Source organism: Lactuca sativa, chromosome 1, assembly GCF_002870075.4.
Source record: "Lactuca sativa cultivar Salinas chromosome 1, Lsat_Salinas_v11, whole genome shotgun sequence".
Taxonomy (NCBI): Eukaryota; Viridiplantae; Streptophyta; class Magnoliopsida; order Asterales; family Asteraceae; genus Lactuca; species Lactuca sativa.
Window position 1 is genome coordinate 149,975,649 of NC_056623.2, and position 23,828 is coordinate 149,999,476.

Below are 23,828 nucleotides of genomic sequence, written 5' to 3' on the forward strand. Positions count from 1 at the left end.
AGGCCACGTAGTTAGCCAAGAAGGAATTCATGTGGATCCTTCTAAGGTCAAAGCTGTGGAAGGATGGGCAACTCCGACTACGCCCACAGAAATTCGTCAGTTCTTAGGCCTAGCAGGGTACTATAGGAGATTCATCCAAAACTTCTCTAAGATCGCCAAGCCGCTTACCTTGCTTACGCAAAAGGGCGTGCCATTCAAGTGGACAGACCGACAAGAGATTGCGTTTCGAACCCTAAAGCAAGCTCTTTGCAGCGCTCCTGTGCTATCTCTACCTGAAGGAACGGAAGATTTTGTAGTTTACTGTGACGCGTCAAATCAGGGCTTAGGTTGCGTTCTCATGCAACGTGGAAGAGTAATAGCATATGCGTCCCGCCAACTAAAGACGCACGAAGTAAATTACACAACCCATGACCTAGAACTGGGAGCTGTGGTCTTCGCCCTAAAAATTTGGAGGCACTACCTGTACGGTACTAAGTGCACCATCTTCACAGACCACAAGAGCCTCCAGCACATCTTGAATCAGAAGGAGCTGAACATGAGACAACGAAGATGGGTGGAGTTGTTAAACGACTACGAATGCGAGATCAAGTACCATCCAGGCAAGGCCAACGTGGTAGCTGACGCATTAAGTCGGAAGGAATACACAAATCGCCGTACGAAAACGCACTCGATAACCATTCAGTCTCATCTGACCACTCAAATTGCATCAGTCCAGGCAGAGGCTATGAAAGCGGAAAATAGAACTAGCGAGGCATTGCGCGGAATGGAGAAGAACCTGGAAGTCAAAGAGAATGGGGTATACTACTTCATGAACCGTATTTGGGTTCCAAAAATCGGAGGATTCAGAGAGACCGTTATGAAGGAAGCCCACAAGACACGATACTCCATTCATCCTGGTTCGGACAAGATGTATTTGGACATTAAGCAGCACTATTGGTGGCCTAACATGAAGGCGGAAATCGCAACTTATGTTAGTAAGTGCCTTACGTGTGCCAAAGTAAAAGTGGAAGACCAGAAACCTTCCGGATTGTTACAGCAACCGGCAATCCCTGAGTGGAAATGGGAGGGGATTTCTATGGACTTCGTGACCAAGCTGCCCAAGACGTCGGAAGGATTGGACACCATATGGGTAATAATCGACCGACTGACGAAATCTGCCCATTTCCTGCCAATCAAAGAGTCCTACAAGATGGAGAGGCTGACGCGTTTGTACCTACGAGAGATTGTCAGACTTCATGGAGTGCCAAAATCTATCATCTCGGATAGGGACAGTAGGTTCACGTCACGCTTTTGGCAGTCGCTCCACAAGGCCATGGGAACTCATCTTGATATGAGCACCGCGTATCACCCACAAACGGACGGTCAAAGCGAACGAACCATTCAGACGCTTGAAGACATGCTTCGTGCATGCGTGATAGACTTCGGAAAGTCTTGGGATACCCACCTACCGTTGATCGAGTTTTCATATAACAATAGTTATCATTCGAGTATTAAGGTGGCCCCTTTCGAAGCACTGTACGGGCGTAAATGTAGATCACCGTTATGTTGGGCTGAAGTAGGTGACACCCAGCTAGCAAGAACACATACGTCGGATAGGGCAATGACAGGACCGGAAATCATTCGCGAGACCACAGAAAAGATTGTCCAGATCAAAGCTCGATTACAGGCATCGCGTGACCGGCAAAAGAGCTACGCTGATAAACGGCGAAAGCCCTTAGAATTCTAGGTCGGTGATCGAGTATTGTTGAAGGTCTCACCCTGGAAAGGAGTTATACGTTTCGGAAAACGAGGAAAGCTAAACCCACGGTACATTGGACCTTTCGAAATCGTCGCCCGAATAGGTCCGGTAGCCTACAGACTACAACTACCCACGGAGCTAAACGGTGTACACCCCGTGTTTCATGTTTCTAATCTGAAAAAGTGCCTATCAGATGAAACTCTCGTCATTCCTCTTGACGAAATCGAAATCAATGAGAATCTCCTGTTCGTCGAAGAACCAATCGAAATCATGGACAGGGAGGTGAAGCGTACTAAACAAAGTCGCATCCCGATCGTGAAGGTACGGTGGAACGCAAAGCGTGGGCCAGAATTCACGTGGGAACGCGAAGATCAAATGAAGCAGAAGTACCCTCACCTATTCTAGCAATTCTCAAATCTAGCTTTCAAACAGAATTTCGGGACGAAATTCCCTCTAACGGGGGGATGATGTCACAACTGTAAATTTTGAGCCATGTAATCTATACATTCAAGTTAATGTGAATCCAAAAACTTCAATCAAATACAACATGCTAGAACTACAAATAGTCATCAAACAATTGGAGACCCTAGAAGTTCTTATTAAGTCTAATTTAGGCTAGAACTTCCTTATTGGATCCAAATGGGCCAATAAGCTTCCAATTAGACTATCATGGGCTTAGAACCCTAATTGGACTCTAATTGGACCCACACTTATTTATTTTAACATTTTAGGTCATGTTGGGCCTAGAATGAAATGGATTAAGAGCTTTGATACATGAGAAACCTAAAACTAGTTCAAGAAAAACATAAAAATCCTACTACATTCTCGTAAGCTTAAAACACACCCTAATTAACACTAATATTGGGCTTAGGAGCAAAAAGCCCAAAAATCTTTTTTTTTCCTTCCCATTCTCGGCCCAAGGCCCAAACCCAAGAAGGAGTTGACTTTCAAGTGACACCTCATCTTTACCCATAGGATATCCATGCATTATTCTCATTTCTCCATGCATTTCACTTCAAAGATCACTTCCATTCTTCCCTCTCCCTCCCCATTCTTGTTTTGGCCGAGAGCATCACCACACACACACAAAACACTCACAAACTCTCTCTAAAATTCACTCAAGACTTCTTCCTCTTCCCTCTCCAAAATCTCGAGTTCTAGGAAGCTTTCAAGAGGAAATCTCTACAATATTCTTCATCTAAGGTAAGATTATGCATAGATCTATGGTTTAAATTCTTTTGTTATCAAAATCCTTCCCTAATCTATACAAAAATCGTGATCTTACACCCTAGAATCATCTCAAAACTCAAGATCTTCATCAAAGGGAGCCAAGGCCAAAAACACTTCATTTTTCTTCCATCTTTTCTTCCAAAAACCGAGTCAACACCCCAAGGTGAGCTTCATACCCCCTATTTTCTATTTTTATGAGTTTTGTGGGGGGGGGGGGGGGGGGGAATACAAGTGAAAGTGTAGATCTATATGTGTTTGTATGCCTTGTATGATTTCCATGCTTATATGTATGCTTTTATGTGTTTTTATGTTGGATCTAGCCTTAAAACCCAACAAAACCGAGATATATCTTGTGTTAAATGATTTTAGCTTCAAATATATTTCTAAACACAAAGTGCTTCAAGAAAAATGGCTAAGTGGTTTAGTAACAATTTTCTTTGGGTTAAAAACACAAATTTTGGGCCTAAAATGTGAAAAATGCAAAAATAAGGGCCCAAATTGACATTTCACAGATTCTGATGGATCAAATGTGCCAAAACAGTTTCCATAAAACTATTTCTGGAATTATATTCAATTAGAGGATTAAAAACATAAATTTCAAGCTTATTGGGCTAAAAATGAAAATTTCGGCCCAAGGAGGCCCATTATGCGAATTTTTCTGTTTTGGAGGGCCAAAACTGTGAATTTCTGTAAAACAGTGGACTATAAGTGTCCCAAATCCTTTTCAAAGGTTTAAAATGCTTTTTAAATTTAAAAAGGACCAAAGTTGCAAAAAATTTCCAATTTGGGCCAAAATTGTCAAAATTGCGAAAAGAAGGGCTAAAACCGAGAAAAACTGCATTTTCAGGGACTTAAACTGTTTTCTATGAAAAATATGCTGGAAAATATTAATTTCAATACTTTTTGGTGTTAAAATGTCAAGAAAAATAGTTTAAGGACCAAACCGGGAAATATTACATAAAAAGGGTTGAAAATGTAAATTTTACAAATAATGAGGGGCTGAAAACAGAAATATTTCAAGGCTGATTCATTATGTACAATTTGATCAAATAATGACACCGCGACTATCGACGAAATACAACTCATTACAATACCAAAAGTCGTTGCTAAACGAATTGGCTCGGTCTCGAGCCAATGGAAACCTACAACTACTAACTCTTCGATACTACGATCATACAAATAACGTTTGGTAATACATATACATACGAGTGTGCACAGACGTCTACGCACCATCTTCGGGCCCCAAAAGTGTAAAATCTTGCTTGTTGGGCCTAGCTAGCCCAATGACCTGATCTTAAGGCCCGAAGACACATATTTTCTACGGAGTGTTGAGTTTTACCGACTCGGCACAACGTAGAGTGACTTTCAATGGCTTGTACCACTGGTCCCCAAGGGTCCATGGTATTGCTAGAAGAGTCTGCATATTTTACGAGGCGGGTCGGGGACCCCTCGCACGCATATTTTCCCCAACCGGTTAATGGAGTCACCGGGGTCTTCGTGACCTCTTTCTCTTCGGATGTGGGACTACACCTTGTCCGGGCGATTGGATAACGCGATTAGTACTGACGATGCCTTCGGGTTCGTTAGTATATCTATAAACTGGGCGTTTGTGTAACGCGGGTTTGTAGTAAATAATCCTGCTCGAGAACCTTCCAACGTCGCCTGGGACTGACACTGCTATTTTCGTAATGGTTTCAACGCAACTTAATGGATGCCAAAGGAACTAGGGGAACATCGGGTTTCCCTAGGGTTTTTATTACATACAGATTTGAAACGCATACATCTTCAATGAACATTTTTTTTACAAGTATAGAAACAAACAAGCATACCTATGGATCTTCACAAACGTTTTTAAAAGCTTTTCTTTTCAGAAAATATCGGATTTTCTGGTAGTCTTTCAAGAAATACAAACATTCGATTTCAAACACTACTTATGAACTCACCAACATTTCATATGTTGACGTTTTTCAAAATACTTGTATTCTCAGGGAACCAGTGAATCAAGGGAAATCATATCCAGTGACGGTTGCAGTTTATTTTTGAATGAATGGAACAAATTAATTTTTGGGAATGTAATGTTTTAAACAATGTATGACATGTAAACACTACTGGTTGTGATATGAAATGAATGGTGACGAATGTTGTTATGTTTCATATATATTCAATGTTATGGTATGCAATTGAGTCACGACAGCCCCCGGACGTTTCCGCCGTCTGGTTCGGGGGTGTGACACACGTGTTTTTTTCTCATAATTTTCACTTATTTTATATTTCAAATTCAAAAAAAAAACTTATCGTTCCTATTTAAAATTTTGTTTTAATCAATCCGTATAATATACGGGTCTCACAACTAGTTTGTTATAATACAATTTCAAAACAAAGAATAATTAAAGACCATTAAGAAGTATATCATTTAACAAATAGTTGGGTATTTCTGCACATATGGTACATCCATTTCCTTCATCTATACAGTAAACAATTACAATAATATCCCAAAATATAACACATTTTTCTCTTTCATAATTGGTCAAAATCCATGATCAGTGAAAAACGTAGACTTCCCCCAACGTCATCAAATTGGGGTCAAATAAAGAGTCGTAATCTCAACCCTTTTGACCATTTTATGGTAACTGCAAGGGCTGATGCCTATTTTTTTTGACTTCATTTATGTTTCATGCACTTTCAACTTTCAAATTCATAGGCGTTAAACTAATCTACCAATAGTGTTTAGTATCACGGAATCATGAAAGGAATGAAATGGTTTATTCTATGAAATGAATGGAATTGACCAATCCTGATGGAATGTGTGTCCCTCCATTTTGTTTAGTTGTGGAAAATCAAACCATAACTACTATATACTTACTCATTAGAGTTTAAAATTTAAATTTTTTTTTCATCACACAGTATATATATAATATCAGTAAAATTAATGATAATCCATCCATTATTGAAAGTATATTGTTTGTACTAAAAATAACTTACAATGTTGTAATAAGAAATGAAATTAGGATGCTATAATAAATAAATAAATTCAAAGTGTATTGTTAAACTTTCAAAAACAAAAATGAAATTATTTAGTATTGAACCATATGCAGTCATACTTTGTATTGTGATAACTAATTCTTTTGTAATGTTTTGATAAAGCTTTTAAATTCTTCCTAAGGTTGTTATATACGAATGCCTTTTTTGTTTATGGTGTTGTCGTTTACACAATGGGGCTCTATTTCTCCTTTCATAGGTGATATGTCGATAATTTTTTTATATTTATGATTTTTTAGAAAAATTTCCCTGTATTTTTAAATCAGTTTCTATTATTTTGTCAGAAGGTTGTAGTAGGGAACTACCAACATCGCAAGAAAGAAACATGATGAAGTTTCAAGTGCTTCACACCCACTACAAGAAAAGTGACTTACAGTCACACCAAAAAAGTGTGACCATATGCGTATAGTGACATTTTATTTTTTTACTAAAAGTGTGACGGAAGGTGACGCCATCGTATAGGTGTTATGGTCACTTTAAAATGTAGTGTCCGTATGATATGAAAAAGTGTGGCCGTATTATAAATGTGTGGCTATTAGGAAGAGAATTTTGTTGCTAAAATCAATCATTTTATCCAATATTGTGGCGTTAAACTTTTGGTAGACACATTTATTTTGTAACTGTAGTGACTATATATCACCAACTTGCGACATGCATGTTGTTTCAGTGACGTTTTACTAATAAATAGTCACACAATTTAAAGTTTATTAAGACTATTGGGTATCTTTTGCAGACATGTAATTACGGTGAACATGACCATATTCGCTAAATGGTCACATGTACTTAATTTCATATGTGGCGATTTGCTAATAATTAGTCACAAAAAGAAGCAATTTTGGTGACTATTGCATATCATATAGAGACACAATTAAGTGAAACATGATCATAAGTATTATAAAGACACACATTTTGTTAAAATTACGGATTTAATATTAGTTTACGACCATATTTGTTTTATTTTTCATGACCGATGTTATCATTTAGACATATAAAACGTTGTAACTATGACTATTTTATATTATTTCGACATAGAGAATCAATTACAAAATAATTGTAACTGATTTATAGACACAAAGTTGTTGCAAGTGTGACCAATATTCCAATTATTACCATAAAAATTGGTTATTAGCATAAACTATTTTATCATTTAGACACGAAAACGTTGTTGAATGTGACTATTGTTGCCATTAGTGTTCTGTCAAGACACATAATATAGATAAACATGACTACTATCTTCCATATGGTCATATTATTTGCATATTTATAAGTGGTTATTTTATTTTCTGACAAAAAAATATTATCTAAGCATGACCATACATGAATTTTTTAGTCACATTGTTATTGAATTTAGTGAAATGTGATATTTATTTGTCACATCACTTTTTTTACGTTGTTATTATTTAATTCATCGTCACAAAAACTTTATATTTCGATATTATTAATAAATGAAATCCAAACCCACACAATAAATTCGTAATTAAAATACCCAAAAATAAAAAATTATACTAGTTGCAAGTATTAAAATATGGTAAATAGAGCAAAAACATCATAAACCAAAACTTGGATTATAATCATATGAAGAGAAGTATTACATTGATAGAGTATATAATAATAGATATTATAAACCATTATGAACATTAAAATAAGCTTTATAAAGATATGGATGGCAATGATAAACATAATCTCAGATTTAATTTGCTCAGTGAAAATAAAGATGTTTCTTAACGATGGATTCAAATTCTTACTTGCACCTCCAACCAAAATTATTTTGCTCATAAATAATCAACAAACTACATCATCAGATTTAATCTTCTTATTGCTAGATGCATCATAATCGTTCCAGTTTCTAATCAATCTTCTTGTCATAGTCATTCCTGCACTTGCACTTACAACAGACGAAACACGTGTTCTTGGTGATCATACAAGCCTTGTAATAAAAAAATAGTAATCAAACACGAGAATTAACAAGATTCACAAGTGAAAACAAATACAAATTTTTTTTGAGCATATACATGACTTTTTCCTATGTCATTTCTTCTTGTAATCAGAAGCAAAATACCAAGTTTAGACAAACCCTAAAAACTCCAAACACTTGAACAAACATTATATTATTTTTCCAACTATCACAGATAATCATAATCAACAAAGCTTTAATAATTATATGATCACAGGACATCATTATTTTAATCCTCAATGCTCAAAAAATTAAGAATCACAATCAAATTTTGGTTATTACCCTAAGTTGATTGCTTAGAATTACTAGTAATAACTTTAAAAGCAAATCCAAACAGCCCTAAATTGATAAGTTTAGGGAAAAACATGAGAGCAACATTTTTTAGAAAAAATCTAAAAACATGTATGCCAATTTAGAATTTTGGTTGAAAGCAAATTTGATGTACAAAAACCACATATATACAATAAATAAATGCCATAACTTTACTTATAATAGAAAAACATGTATAGAAGAAGAAAACTACTTACAAAGAGGCCGATGAGGAGTGGTGGTCTCAAAGAAACGCATCTAATTCCAAATGTAGAAACTGCAAAAAAAAAAATCATCAAAATTAATGATATAGGACAGAAATCAAGAGTTTGAAGGATAGAAAATATAAGGTACTTGCAATGATAAGCCTTCCACCAGTAGATGACAAGTAGATGACAACTGCAACTCATATTCTGATCTATTACCAAAAGGGCATTTACGTCTTTTTGCATAGTAATGAAGTAATATAAAGTAATGAGTACTGACCTTGACTTGCTTAATGAAAGAAACAGCATTCAACATTCCACTTCTTGATAATCAGACCAAATTAAAGCGTTATAAGAAGAGATTTAGGGATTTAAAACATAATAGGAAGATATAAATCATAATTAGAAGAGATATATCTCTGCATCTACAGTATTGACACTTCCCTTATGCATGATTTAGATCTTTAGCAAGCTCATATGTAATCAATACCAATCGAATGTAGTGATTGCATGTAATCAAACCTGAAAACAAAAAGAAATTCCTCAACATTTTTATATCCCCTTCTTAATTACAATTGAGAACAAATTTGTGGAAAGACTTATCAAAAACATCATAGAAGATCAACTCCTAACTTATCAACAAGAGTGTCACCTAATCAGCAATCTCAAATAAAACATGTTTAGGGCTTACCTTTACACTCGATTATAGGCTTCTAAGCTCTTGTACTGTTGAGATGAAGACCCAAAAAAAACCGAGAAAACACCAATGGGGATATGGGGCTATTTCGTGAGAAACTCATTGAAAAATGTTCTGATAGGAGAAGGAAGGAGCCTAATGGCATCGATCCTAGAATTCTTAATTCCATCTCAACTCGATTCGTGATCTGACTTGGCACATTATCCAGATCGACGGTTTTATATTGTTTTCTCCACAAAATCGTCAGTACCTTGATTATGAAGAGAAGTTGTTCATACTATTTTCAACCAGCCAATAGAGGATGAACAAGGGTTAGGGGAAACACGATCGACGATATGGGCTAAGGCGCGATGTGGAGGAGCCAGGGTGGAGGGACGGATAGGTAACGATGACCCCATGAGAGAAAAACGAAATAACGAACCCTAGTGGTTTAGATTATGTTGGGGGTAATGGGAATTTGGAAACCTGAGCGGGATGTGAGTTGATTTTCAATATTCAGGATTGACATCTTCGATTGTCGATAGCAGACGTTTAGATCGATGGTGCAATGGAGAACGCGAACATTGAAGATAATAGATATTAGGTTTAAAGAGGAGGGAATTACTAAATCTAAAAAATTTCACGTAGAGGGAATCTGAAACTTTTGGAATGGAAGAATGAGGGAATAAACCAAAAATGAAATTTTAATATTTCTATAAAAATTGCAAATAAATGATTTTTTCTTTTATAAATTTTCTATTTTTTTAGAAAGATAACTTTCTTATCCAGGGTTTCCGGACCCGTTTTAATTTTTTCATAAAATTACAAATAATTTTTTTTTTCATTGTTAATATTATCTATTGTTTTTATTATTTAAAAAATAATATCTATGTTTTTATTTCTATCATGAAATTAAAATCTAATATATAATTATTTTGTTATAAGTTCTTTATCCATATGTATGTGTGTAAGTGTAAATGAGTCTGGTTGAGGCCAATCCATATCCATAAGTCATAACCCTAATTTATAATCCCGAGACATAAGCCCTAAATCCTAAGCATAAGCCATAAGCCCGACTCCATAAGCCTTAATCCTTAAGCCCTAAGTCATAAGCCATAAGCCATAAGCCATAAGGACTAAGGACTAAGCTAACTATAAGTCATAAGCTCTACACCTTAAGCTTTAAGCAATATGAGTTTAGCCATAAGCTTTAATCGCTATTTTGTAAGCCTTAAACCATAACCCATAAGGATTATGGTATGTCATTTAAGAATTATGGCTTATGACTTAAGATTTATGGTTTATAGTTTATTGCTTAAGAATTGTATCTTTTGGATTATGGCTTGAGACATATGGATTATGGCTTATGATATAAGTCATAATCCATAAGCCATATGTCATAAACTTTAAGCCCTAATCCATAAACTATAAGCCAGAAGCCTTAACTCCTAAGCTATAAGCCGTCAAACATATATCATAAGATATTTTCATACAAAATAGACCTGAAGCCCCAACTCATAGGGCATAAGCCATAAGCCTTAAGCCTTAAGCCCTTCGCCCTTACTCACAAGCCATACACCTAAGACCTAAGCATAAGCCTAAGTCATGACCCTTGAGCCATAAGCCATAAGTCATAAGCCACCTATCCATACCTACAAACCCACACATACACCCTACCCTATTACAAATCCATATATCCACCCACCCTACCCAAACCCAACTTTACATACATGTATACACCCACACACACCCATACACAATCTTCCCATATTTGCCAAAGCACGCCCACCTACACCTATACCCAATACCTACCTCATACAATCGACCTTCACCTACAAACCCACACCAACACCACTCCATATAAAATTTAATATTAATAATCTATATATTCAAATAAAAATATCAATATATTAATATGATAGGCTTTGACTGATATTAACTAGAACCAACTAGCCCGACCAATTGTCTTTATTCGTAATCAGTTAATGACTTTCATCTGATTAATCAATCACTAAGGGTAATGTGGGGATGTAGGTATGGGTGTGTGTGTGTGTGTATGTGTATGGATTGGGTTGTAGGGGTGGTGTTGGGTAGGATATGTGGTATGTAGATGTGAGCTAAAGCCTAAAACCCTAACTACTAAGCCATAATCCTATACCCTAGACATGTATCACAAGCCACAAGCCTCAAGCCTGAATGAATAAGCCTTAAGCCTAAATCCATATTCACTAATATATAAATCTTAAGTCAAAACTCATAAGCCATGATGCATAAAGCATATGTAAATCTAAAGCTATAAGCCCCAATTTTAAGCCATTAGCCCTAATTTTTAAGCATAAGTCATAAGCTCTCAGTCATAAGTCATAAATAAAAAGTCATGATCCATAAGCCATAATTAGACTAATTCATATGCACTAAGCCTAAGGCCCTATGCTTTATGCCCTAAACATAAGTCATAAGCCCTCAATCATAAGTCATGATCCATAAGCCATATTTGGCCTAATTCATATACATTAAGCCTTAGGCCCTATGTTTTATACCCTAAGCCCTAAGCCCTAATACCTAAGCCCTCATCAATAAGAATTGAGACTTAAGTAATTAATCATCAACCATAAGAATTAAATCTAAAGGTTAGGGCTTAGAGCTTAATGCTTAGGCTAACGAGAGTAGTCACCACCAACCCATTAGAAAAGTGCTGCCAGCTCAACGCCACATAAACTCCACTACAAGCTTATTACCAAACCACTAGCCTTTTGAAATGATCACCAGTCCAAATTATTTATTTATTTATTTTGATATTAAATTAAATAAAAAAAATTTAAAACATAAACCTTAGCATATCACATGCAAAGAAAATGGTCAAAAAAACTTCTTCATCCGTCTCCATAGCCACTCCACAACCAAGCCACTGGACACTGGGGAAGTGTTCACACATGACTTGGTTGTCCACCTTAGTTTTGACGCGTATTTTTGGCACCCATTCTAGATAGCCTTGATGCTTAGTGCTTAGGACATAAGGTTCACGGCTTATAACTTAGAGCTTAAGGCTTATGACTTATGGATTGGGGTTTTTAGTTTACATTTTTCAAAACCCTACCACACAGTAGACTAAAACAACATAAGTAAACAAGTAAGAATTTTGATAGTTTTTCTCTACATTGGAGTTCAAACAAACCATAGGAAAATCATATATATTTTTTCTATTTTATATAATCAATATTAATTAATATATTTTTTAAATTCTATTATTAATCTAACTTTTTTTAAGTACATATTTCGTTGATACAAATTTTCACCAAAAAATTAAGATTGCCACACTTATTTTTCATTTCCCTCTTCTTTCTTTATCAAACTTTGCACTCTCCTTATCCTAATCGTGTTACCTCACCAGTGACAAACTCCCTAACCTTCATTGGCGAATGACGTCTACCCCCACGAAACCCCTTACGTTAACATCCCTTGTGGGTTGTCGCCACACTATCGACCTACACTGCCGCACATCTCAAACATCGCCGTCCTCGATACCAATTGAGATTCCATCTCCAATTTCAAGCAATCGTTTCCACTTGCCCTTATCCCAAAGACGCAAAACGATCTCACGACTCTCGTTGTTCTTTTGATTTCCTTCTCTATTGTTTCCACTTGCTAATTAAGTTCGAGAGTCTGAGACATAGAACAGGTCTGACAGTATCAAGCCCTTTGACTACACCTCGTCGCCTCCGCCTGAAGCACCTCCGCTTCCAGGTCCTCATGGCGCTTGCTCATCTTGTTGTTCTGAGCTTAGTTATGCAGATTCGACGGTATATTGCCATCGTTTAGTTGTGTAAATTCACAATTTCACAGATTTACAGCTTCACAAATTCATGGTTTCACAATTTTAATGAATTTTGTTTTCATTGATGGATAGTTCTAATCAAATTCGTTTTTATTGATTGAAAATTTTAAATGTTTAGCATCACAGATTCATAGAGATTCTTGTTCACACGGTATTGGACTTGTCTCATCTGTTTCCCCTCCTCCAGATGACCCCTCGGCTGTCATAAATTCTGCTTAATATTGTTAATTTTTTTTCCTAATACTGTTAAAAAAACTGCAATATTAAAGTTATCAGCCAATGAAGAGTTTATATAACCGATAATGTTTGAAATTTGATTATTTATATGTTTGTTTGTGTGTTGACTAGTGGTTCCTTAAAGAGATAACTCGAGATATTCATAGTGCAGATGGGGAATGGAGAATAATTCTGTTGAGATACTTCAATCCTATTGGAGCTCACGAGAGTGGGAAACTTGGGGAAGATCCCATTGGGATCCCAAATAATCTGATGCCTTACACACAAAAACTAAGTAGTTGTTAGAAGATTACAAGAGTTGAATGTTTATGGTCATGATTACTCTACAAAAGATGGCAGTGTTGTATGTATCTATCTATTCTTCTTATAGCAACATACTACTTCCTTTAAATTGATTTTTCTTATAATTTTTTATTTATCTTTGCAGATCCGGGATTACATCCATGTGATGGATTTAGCTGATGGTCATGTTGCAAGACTTAAAAAGCTAGAGGAATTGTGTTATATATTTTATGGTGGTGGTTTGCAGGGCAAAATATGTGATAAAATGATTATTTTCGTACTGAATGTCATGGTATTCTTATACGTATGGTATGTGTTTCTTAATGTCATGAATTACATTTGTAGCGATTATATTTTTCCTTCGTTTAGCATATAAAGATCTTTATTTTTGTTTGTAGAAGGGAAAGGCCAAACATTGATCCTAGCGTGACGTGGAGAATAAGAAAATGACAAAAAAATGACGACATACATTCCTTAATATCTTTTTACCATATAATACCATCAAATTTTTCTGGTGTAATATTGTTATAACACAAAGTCAAATTTTTTCAATTTTTTACTATAATGGTGGATGACATGTTATAACATAAACTGCATATTATAGCAATGTACTTTCGTTATGCAATGTTAGACAAAGTTGTATTCTTTTCATTTATTTATCATACTTTTCTGTTAAAGAAAGTTGTATTCTTTTCATTTTTTAATGATGTATGATCTAGTGCAATTAAAAAAATAGATTACAAAAGGGCAATTTGGCCCTTTCTTATATAGTTATTTGTTTTGTTTTTATTTTTTTTTTAGTTTTGTCATAAATTGTTTCTGACTTTACAAAATTGTCATTCAATTTTTTTCATTAATTTATACAACAACCCTTTAATTGCAAAAAAAAAAAGCAATGTACTTTTGTAAAATGCCATGATTGAACTTTTTGTTCATTTTTTATTCTGCCAAATGATATCAAAGATAGATATGGTCAAATTTAAGAGTCTTCCAAATACAATAGTACAACCAGAATGAACATTACATAATTATAGTAACATATTCAATGAACGACCCATAATTATACCGATAAGACATTATTGTTCTTTTATAACTATATTTGCATATAGACACATATAATAGTTGTAATCGTAACTAAATGCCACCTACACACACTATTTGCTTCTTTTTAAAGCCAATTCATAATATTTTGACATACTGTCACACCCCAAAACCAGAACGGCGGAAACGTTCTGGTGTGGATGACGTCATGTCAAGTATTACAACACATGCATTATAGTAATCAAAGTACAACAAAACATTTCATTAATAGTAATAGTTTACATGGTTTACATTACAATACATCAAAGTAATACAAGTAAGTATATAGATGCAGCTTGGTACTAAACTGTCTTCGACAGAAGCTCCTGGATTGTACCTGTCTAATGCTGACCTGAGAATACAGGTTATTTGAATAGCGAGTATCAGCATTTTTACAAATGATGGTGAGTTCATAAGCATTTATTGACATTTTATTCAAATAACTTTATGTAAGTGGTAGTTTTCAAGTATACAGTGAAATAGAGTCATTTCCAGAAAATCCTATATTTTCTAATTAAAAATCAGTCTTCTACCAAGACTGGTCAGAGTTATGTGGTAAAACATAGTTTTCCCTTAAACACTTTGATTATCAAAATACGGGATTTGCTTTTTAAGAAAGTCGAAGAATATCAGGGAAAATAACATATGCCTTAGCAGTGAGGACTGTTGACTAAGGCAAAAGAATCATAGACTCCAGGAGAGTATCGAATGAACGACACGCCTGACTCAGTCTAACAAAAGAGACACAGACCCCAGACGATACCAAATGAAAGGTACAACTAATAAGGTCTAAAACAGTGAACACAGACCCCAGACAGTATCAACCGAATGATACGTCTAGCAAGGTCTAAAACAGTGAATACAGTGAATACAGGGAATACAGACCCCAGACAGTATCAAATGAATGATACGTCTAGCGAGGTCTAAAACAGTGTGACTCCGAGAGTGGGTTCCAGCATACCGCGTAAATTACTGGTGAAAAACCATTACCTTAAGGCCATGAATTGTAAGGTAATCTGGGATACTCGTAACCATACTAACCGACACAAGAGTACCTGACGCCCTACAAGCGTCTAGAGAATATGACATTTGTCACCCCTTGGCTTGGTAGGCCGTGGACTGTAGCTAGCAGTCAGGGTGCGGGGGTGTCAATCCCGTATAGATCTATACACACAATGTCCGCTCTCCCTACAGGAGGCTCTGGTTACCAACTAGACGACGGAGAAGGCCGAGTCCCGAAGATGCATCCCTAATAGTGGGTAGTGTGTTTCCAATACAGTGTTGAACTAGAGGTAGAGACTCATCACTAAACTGACTAATGTAAACCCATATGACTATGCTTGCATACATAATATATAGTTAATGATCAAACGACCTTCAGACGGACATCCGATCCCACCAGACCACATCTCAACGAAGAAAAGGAAATAGGGCGAACAAGCCTTCCTAAGTCCTTCAATCATTATTTATATGCATCTATACTAGCACAGGCATACTTTTAACTATGTGTAAGTGTTATCAGGTATAAGCGTATAATGAAGTGGAGACATTCTCAAGTATAAGTGTATCATGAAGTGGAGGCGTTCTCAAGTATAAGTGTATCACGAAGTGGAGGCGTTCTCAAGTATAAGTGTATCACGAAGTGGAGTCGTTCTCAAGTATAAGTGTATCACGAAGTGGAGGCGTTCTCAAGTATAAGTGTATCACGAAGTGGAAGCGTTAACTAAACAGAAATAACGCAGTGGTATCTTAACCAAGTGGAAGTATAAAAAAAACATAGACGAAAACTTTGGAAAACCTTTATATATTAAGAAAATCACGACCTGGTATTCCTTTGTAAAATAAGTTTGAAAATCTTTAAAAATCCTTTGAAAACCTTTCATAAACAAGTTTAAAATGAAACTTTGATTAAACATCATAAGTAAAAGCTAAACAAATAACTTATGTTTTTAGAAAACCATTTACAATGTCATTCTTGGTAAAAACAGTTAACAGTGTGGTAAATCCTTGTGCATGCGGGTTATCAATCACATGTGATTGCTATGATAACTGGCATGTTTAACTTGTATTGTAAAAACATTTAAAAGGTTCATTCAGGGGTATGAACTCACCTGGTGTAAGTGGATCCGACGAAGGCACCGATTGGGTGCTCGGTTTCAAATAAGGACTTGAACACACTTAGAGACCTATTTAACAAATGATAACATATGTTCACATACAAATAGTATATTTAATACTAATTAAACAAGTATACGCACTCTAAGGAGTTGAAAACACTTTGGTTAAGTGTTTGGGGTGTCCCGGGTTACATTTAAGGGCTTGAATGGCTTAGGAATGGGGTTTACTCTCCAAGAGTAAACTCTCCATAGGGTGTTTATGGCACTGGGACAACTCCCCATGAGTTTACGGCTGTAAACTCATGGTGAGGGGTTTCTAGGATGTTTAAAGGCTTTATCTTCATCGTGGAATTTTGCTAAGTCCAAAACTAAATTGTATGAGTGGGTTTAGGGCTTCTAAAGGGACCATATGGGAGTTTACGGCCCATGAACCACCCCTATGGGAGTTCATGGCCGTGAACTCCTACCCTCTTGATTTTATGGAAGTTTAAGGCCCTTATTCCAATCCTAGTAATTATTCAAGGCTATAGGGGTGTTTGGGGTTCCAAGAGTGCACTCCCTTGGAGTTTATGGTCCAAATGACCACTCCTTGGGAGTTTACGGCCGTAAGCTCTTGGCTTGGCCATGAACTCTCGTGCACCCCTTCAAACTTTGATTTTAAGCCCTTGAATCATCCCTAGCATTTTCTAGTGAAGGTATAAGGCCAATTTGGGGGTTTAAACTCTCATTTGGTGAGGTTTGGGGGTGTTTACGGCCTAAGCACTTGCTTGGGCCATAAACTCCAATTTACCCCTCAATTCTTAGTGTTTAATTGTTCTAAACCCGAAATAGCATGTCCTTAATTTATGTCTTAAGCCTAAGGGTGGTTTGGGAGTGTTTTTGGGGCATTTTTGCAAGGATTAGAGGTGTTTACGGCCTAAGCATGTGCTTGGGCCGTAAACTCTCTTTTATTCCCTAAAACCTTGTGTTTTGATGTCTAAACACTCCTAGATAAATTCCCTAACTAGTTGTGACAACCCGAAACTTTCATCCTATGTAATTGGTCCGCGTATTGTCTTTAAATCTTGAATTCATCACCCTTTGTAAATCTTGTGGTTCCGAATGTGTGTTTTGGACACAATATAGTCTAGATATGGGTCTTAAGAGGTGTTGGAAAGTGTTTTGCATCATGAAATCGGATTAAACATACCAGAAGAGGTGTGTGCGGCCACACTTTTGTGTGTACGACCACACACCCATGTGTGCGGCCGCACACCCAACCGCACACCCTCCAGCCTCACACCCAAACATATATATAGCTGGGTACCTTCTTCATTCATTCATTTGGATACTCCTTACTCTCTCCCTACTTTCTCTATCTAAAATCTTGAACCAAAAACACCTTGAAGACCTCATATTTGTGATCTAGTTCATCTTCAAGCTTATTAGTGGTAAATACTTGAGTCCTAAGCCTTAAAACTCATCATGTTCATCATATTCATGGACCCTTGAAGGCGTATGGCCGCACACCTTCATGAAGGGGCAGCACACATTCAAATCTACTTAGTGTGAAGAGCAAACACCTCATTTGGACTCACAAAAGGAGTGTACGACCACACACTCTTGTGTACGGCCGCACACACACACTAAACGACCGCACACATTTGTGTGCACCCTCACACACACATCTGGCCGCACACCTTAGCCGCACACTCAATTTCTAGGCCATGCACTCACTCAAATGCCCACTTTTGGCCCTAAACTTGCATGAATCATTAAGTATGGATCATGAGACACTTGTATTCAGTAATGCCGATCCCTGAGAATGTTTATCCATCATGTTTAAGCATGAAACATCCTAGTTCTAACCCAATTGTGTGTCATCACATGATTTATAGGAACCATTGGCAATCAGGGCATCCGTTGACACTCGAACCTTTCGATAAACAATGAGTTCATACCCCTTTAATGAACCTTTCAAATGTTTTATATGTTTTAGGGGGGGGGATACAAGTAAATCATATATATTATGGAAATTAATACAAGTCAATTATTCATGTTACGGAAAATAATCACATGTGATTCACTATCCGTAGTTCAAATCACATGTGATTTACCACTATGTTTTTCTTATAAAAAGGATTTTGTCTACAAAACTATTTTGGATAAATAAACAAGTTTCTAAATATTCTCTTTTGACAAGATTTTTATTAAATAAATTCATTATAAAATGTACCCACACTAATATATTTATATAAGTAAGACTTGAAAGACTTAGGACCGATAGCTCGCCTTATTTCCTGTTCTTGTTTGATTGTGGACTTAGGGTAGTTGTTATCCGTCCGACTGTCGTTGATTTCTTAGTTATATATCATATATATTAGCGTTGGATACGAGTATTTTCATTTCATTTGATGTTTAAACCACTAAAATGACAAGTCTCATACATACTAAGTTAACTATAATAGGTATAGTTAAGGTCACTATTACTCGCTATAGCTACTACTCTACACCCTATAATACACACTATTATGATACTATACACTAATAAGAGAACACAATACGAGTTATACAAAAGACCACTTCGCTATAATACAAGAGAAAGCACTAATCAGGGGATAACACACTAATTCACTATGAGATACGCTATTCGCTACATACTATGCCCGGAGTTTTTCGACAGAAAGACGACGCTACATGTATAGATCTATACAGGGCAGACACTATTACATCCTGACTGAGAACCTCAGTCCGAGCCGTGCAGGCCCATGGATGCCACTATTTCTCTACACTATGCATGACCGGGAAGGTCATGGGGTACTCTATTACTCACACTATTAGTAGCATACAAGGAATACACTACATTCACATTAAAATACTAAACTAAAGGTTAAGTTAATATCCCGAAGTAACCAAGTATCTAATACTAAAGGAAGTTGGTACTACTATTATTGACTCCAGGCATAACTTACCATATTGCATTACTTATTTGAGAGTCACTATTATACTTTTACGATAAATGTTTTCAAAGATGGAAATGACATGTTTCTTAAAGGTTTTCATTTACAATGTATTTCTGGAAAATATAGGATTTTCTAGGTTTTACTACTACTTATGACTGTAAATTACAGCTATTCATACTATTGGTTCTAGAGCTCTTTATACAAAAACTCATACTAAAATCTTATGAACTCACCAGCTTTATGCTGATATTCGTTTTCAAAATAACTTGTATCCTCAGGACAAAGATAGACAATTACAGGTGCAACTTTTTGGGGAAAGTGGAGCTTACAAGATCCATCTCCTATTTTTGATTTACTTTTGATGTTGTTGAACATTACAAAACACACTGTAATTAAACTCTATGAAATGCAATGGTTGTATGTTTCTTGTTTTTACTATTATGCAATTGTGATGATACTGTACATGACGTCCTCCACCCCGAAACATATTCCGCCGTTATCGGTTTTGGGGTGTGACAGATTGGTATCAGAGCATTGTTTATAGTAAATCAAGTATATCAACCTATAAAAGATATACGAACTATAAACGCTTCGGGACTAAAACACCCTGACCAAGAATATATATTGTTAAGTATCTAAAAGATCTAACTAAGTATATATATACACACATCGCTATAAAACACAGAAATCAGTATCACACTAGAACAGAACAAAAGTATTAAGATTGTTGGACAACGCAATTGGGCTTAGAGACATATAGTCACATTCGGGGTGATGTAGCCTGATCAACTACGTTTTCCTGAGAGTGACTAGCATGTGCCTACGTTTGGTTGTGGTGTTGCAACAAGTCTAAAACTTACCAACGCTACCACAATAACGTTACCATAAGAATACTATAGGAGTATTATGTATCTCTAGAATATACGTATGTTATAACAAAAAGGGTCGTTACTAGTAGGACAATAGTTGCTAAGTGGATACACCACGATTACATGTGACTAGGGCGCTATAGACTCAGAATCTGAAGCCTTTGCTTCATTCCCTATTCTTGTTTGATTGGGGGTCTGAAGTTAGGGTGGCTTATTCGAAGGACTATCTTGCTTTGGTTACATGTAATCGGTATGCACTACACAATTATTGGGTTGACTAATAATGATTCATCCTATAAGTATCTCAGAATAGTACGTCTATTAACCTTTCCCTTCCCCTTTCTCGTGTAGATAGCATGGCTGGCTTCCACCATCCCGGTGATCCGTACTTTCCGAACCAGGGCAATGGGGGATGGCTCGAAGAGGAGTCAGACGATGATCACCCGATCCCTTTGGATGATCATCATGCTGAAGGCTTCTCGGATAGCTCGAGCTCCGAACCAAAAGTTAACAACCAACCCCCTGAAGCCCCGAACCCTAACCCCCGTCCGGCATTTCAGGGTCCCACTCCTATGTGGGCCATATCCTTGCACCGTTGGAGCGAGGAGCAGGGTCAGCCTTTACCCTACAATGGAGACCGAAGCTTCTACAACATAAGTGAAGGAGGATCAGGGGATCAGGTTCTGCCCATCATGATCCGAAGGATTGCCAGGAATGTCAAACAGGGTCAAGCAGCCATTGGTCGAGTTGCAGAAGTGGATGCCAACTCGAATCTCAACACGATTCGCATTCGCCAACTCGAAGAAGCCATGGACAGGACAAGAAGGACCAACGAGGCTCTGCAGCATCAGCTGGCTACATCCCGAGCTGAAGTTAGGGAACTCCGAGCACGTCAAAGGGTTCAAGATCGACACCTTCAGGAAATTATGCGTCGACTAGCGGATCTGAGGGTTCGCCCAACCAGTAACCGTCGCCGGTATAAGACAAGTAATTACCTCACTCTTTTGACCAAAGGACTAGCCTTTCCTCTCAATGTTCCGTAGCTCTCTTGTCTGTAAATAATCCTAGCTCTAAAAAGCACCCTAACTAGACCTCTAGACTGCCAACATTTTTCCCTATGGTTTTATGTAAGACCTTCTGTTAGGTCAATTTTTCCTGAACTTGAATTACATCATCAATATAGTATATTGGCAACTAACTATTCTATTGCTATGACTCTCAATCTGATTCTAGGATTATGTCGAATTAATCCATGAAACACCCTATTCCTATTTCGCAATAGACTCTTACTATTGCTATCATTCCTATGATATTCCAGTAAAAGATGCCTCCACGAAAGCATCCAAGTAGAGGAAGACCAGCAACTCAAACCTCTCCTCCACTACCTCCTCCTCCGCAGTTCGACCCAGTGCTGTTCCAAACAGCTGTGACTGTGGCTGTGACAGCAGCCATGGCCCAAATGAACTCGGGTGATGCGAGCGGTGGAAATTCTAGATTTCGTGAAGTCCACCAACGAGTGCAGGGATGCACTTATAAGGATTTCATGAACTGTAAACCTACCTTCTTCGATGGTACCGGAGGAATTCTGGCATTGTCCCAATGGTTCGAAAAAACCGAAGCGGTATTTGAGATGTGCTCTTGCCCCGAAGAGAGCAAAATCAAGTTCGCTACTGCTACCCTCACTAACAGGGCCTTGACATGGTGGAACGGCCATGTCAGTGCACTCTCCTTGGTCACAGCCAACGCCATGGGCTGGGACACTCTAAAAGATCTCATGAGAGGGTAGTACTGCCCTAGGGGCGAAGTTCAGAAACTTGAGGAAGAACTCTGGAACCTCAAGATGAAAGGGACTGACATAACAGCTCACACGGCCAGGTTTTGCGACTTGGCAGCTATGTGTCCCAACATGATCCCATCCGAAAGCAACAAGATTGAACGATACATCTGGGGTTTAGTGCCCCCGTATCAAGGAAACGTTCTAGCCTCACGCCCTATCACCTTCGACAGCGCCAAGGAATTGGCCCAGAGTCTGATCAACCACGAAATCTCTTCCACTCCTACAACGGCAACCACAACTACCACTGCACCGCCTGATTCATCTGACAGAAAAGAGGAAGCAATGGGATAAAAAGAAAGGCAAGAAAACTCAAACCTCCTCCAAGGACCAGCAAATCGTGGCGGTCCATGCTGCCACCACCCCAGCCACTTCAGCCGCACCAGCCCCGCCAAAAGCTTATAGCGCGAATCTGCCCAAGTGCCCTTTCCACCACAACGGCCCCTGCCGTGAATTGCAGTGTTCCAACTGCGGACGGAAGGGCCATACGGTACGATTCTGCAAGGCCCCTCCCAAACCTATTTCTCAAGTTCCGGGTTCGGGAGTGACCCCGACGTGTTATGGCTGCGGCGAAGCTGGCCATTTCAAAAAGAACTGTCCAAACGCTGCGAATGCTGGGGGAACAGGAAGGCTACTCACTATTGGTCACAACGAGGCGGTAGCGGATCCCACAGTAGTCACGGGTACGTTTCTTCTCAACAACTCTTATGCCTGTGTCTTCTTCGATAGTGGTGCAAAAAGAAGCTTCATAAACCAAAACTTTAAACACTTACTCAAACAAATCCCTCAACCACTAAAAGAAACATTCATCGTAGAAATGGCTAATGGGAAGACCGAAAGCTCTAATGAAATCTACATAGGTTGTACTCTCACATTAGATGATCACTCATTTCGAATCGATCTCTTACCCGTCTTTATCAAGAATTTCGATGTCATTGTTGGTATGGACTGGTTGAGTCTCCATCGTGCCGATATCCTATGCTCCGACAAATCCATTCGCCTGAACCTTCCGAAGCACGAAACTCTATTAATCTATGGAGATAAACCCGGTACGAGCCTACGTATCATCTCTAGTATTCAGGCTCAAAAATATTTGCGTATGGAATACCGCGCCTTTCTTGCTCACGTTGTCGACACAAGCCAGAAATCGAAAGATCCAAAAGACATTCCCGAAGACAGCCTTCCGAACCCGTTACGGGCATTTTGAATTCGTAGTGATGCCCTTTGGACTGACTAACGCCCCCGTAGTGTTCATGGACTTAATGAATAGGGTGTGTCGGCCATATCTAGATCAGTTCGTCATCGTCTTCATTGACGATATACTCGTCTACTCTTGGAGCGAGGAAGAACACAGGGATCATTTACGACGAGTCCTGGAAACATTGCGATCCAAAAAGTTATATGCGAAGTTCTTTAAGTGTGAGTTTTGGATCCGAAGAGTTGAATTCTTAGGACACGTGGTTAGTGAAGACGGAATCCA

At 37.7% G+C, this 23,828-nt stretch overlaps 2 long non-coding RNA genes across 4 annotated transcripts; one reads left to right on the forward strand and one right to left on the reverse strand.

Annotated features, from left to right (window-relative positions):
• Window positions 1-7,671: 7,671 nt before the first annotated feature.
• Window positions 7,672-9,782, reverse strand: LOC122198320 (uncharacterized). 3 transcript variants are annotated; one of them, XR_006192862.2, is made up of 4 exons: window positions 9,168-9,781; window positions 8,757-8,998; window positions 8,489-8,688; window positions 7,672-7,934 (listed from the first exon to the last, which is right to left on the reverse strand). It is a non-coding gene; the product is annotated as an uncharacterized LOC122198320 (long non-coding RNA). The 3 variants fall into 3 exon arrangements; XR_008224314.1 differs by having other exon boundaries at window positions 7,672-7,892; window positions 8,489-8,998; window positions 9,168-9,782; XR_008224313.1 differs by having other exon boundaries at window positions 8,489-8,998; window positions 9,168-9,782.
• Window positions 9,783-12,379: 2,597 nt separating this feature from the next.
• Window positions 12,380-14,157, forward strand: LOC111915784 (uncharacterized). The gene is made up of 2 exons (XR_008227723.1): window positions 12,380-13,567; window positions 13,652-14,157. It is a non-coding gene; the product is annotated as an uncharacterized LOC111915784 (long non-coding RNA).
• The last annotated feature ends 9,671 nt before the right edge of the window (window positions 14,158-23,828 follow it).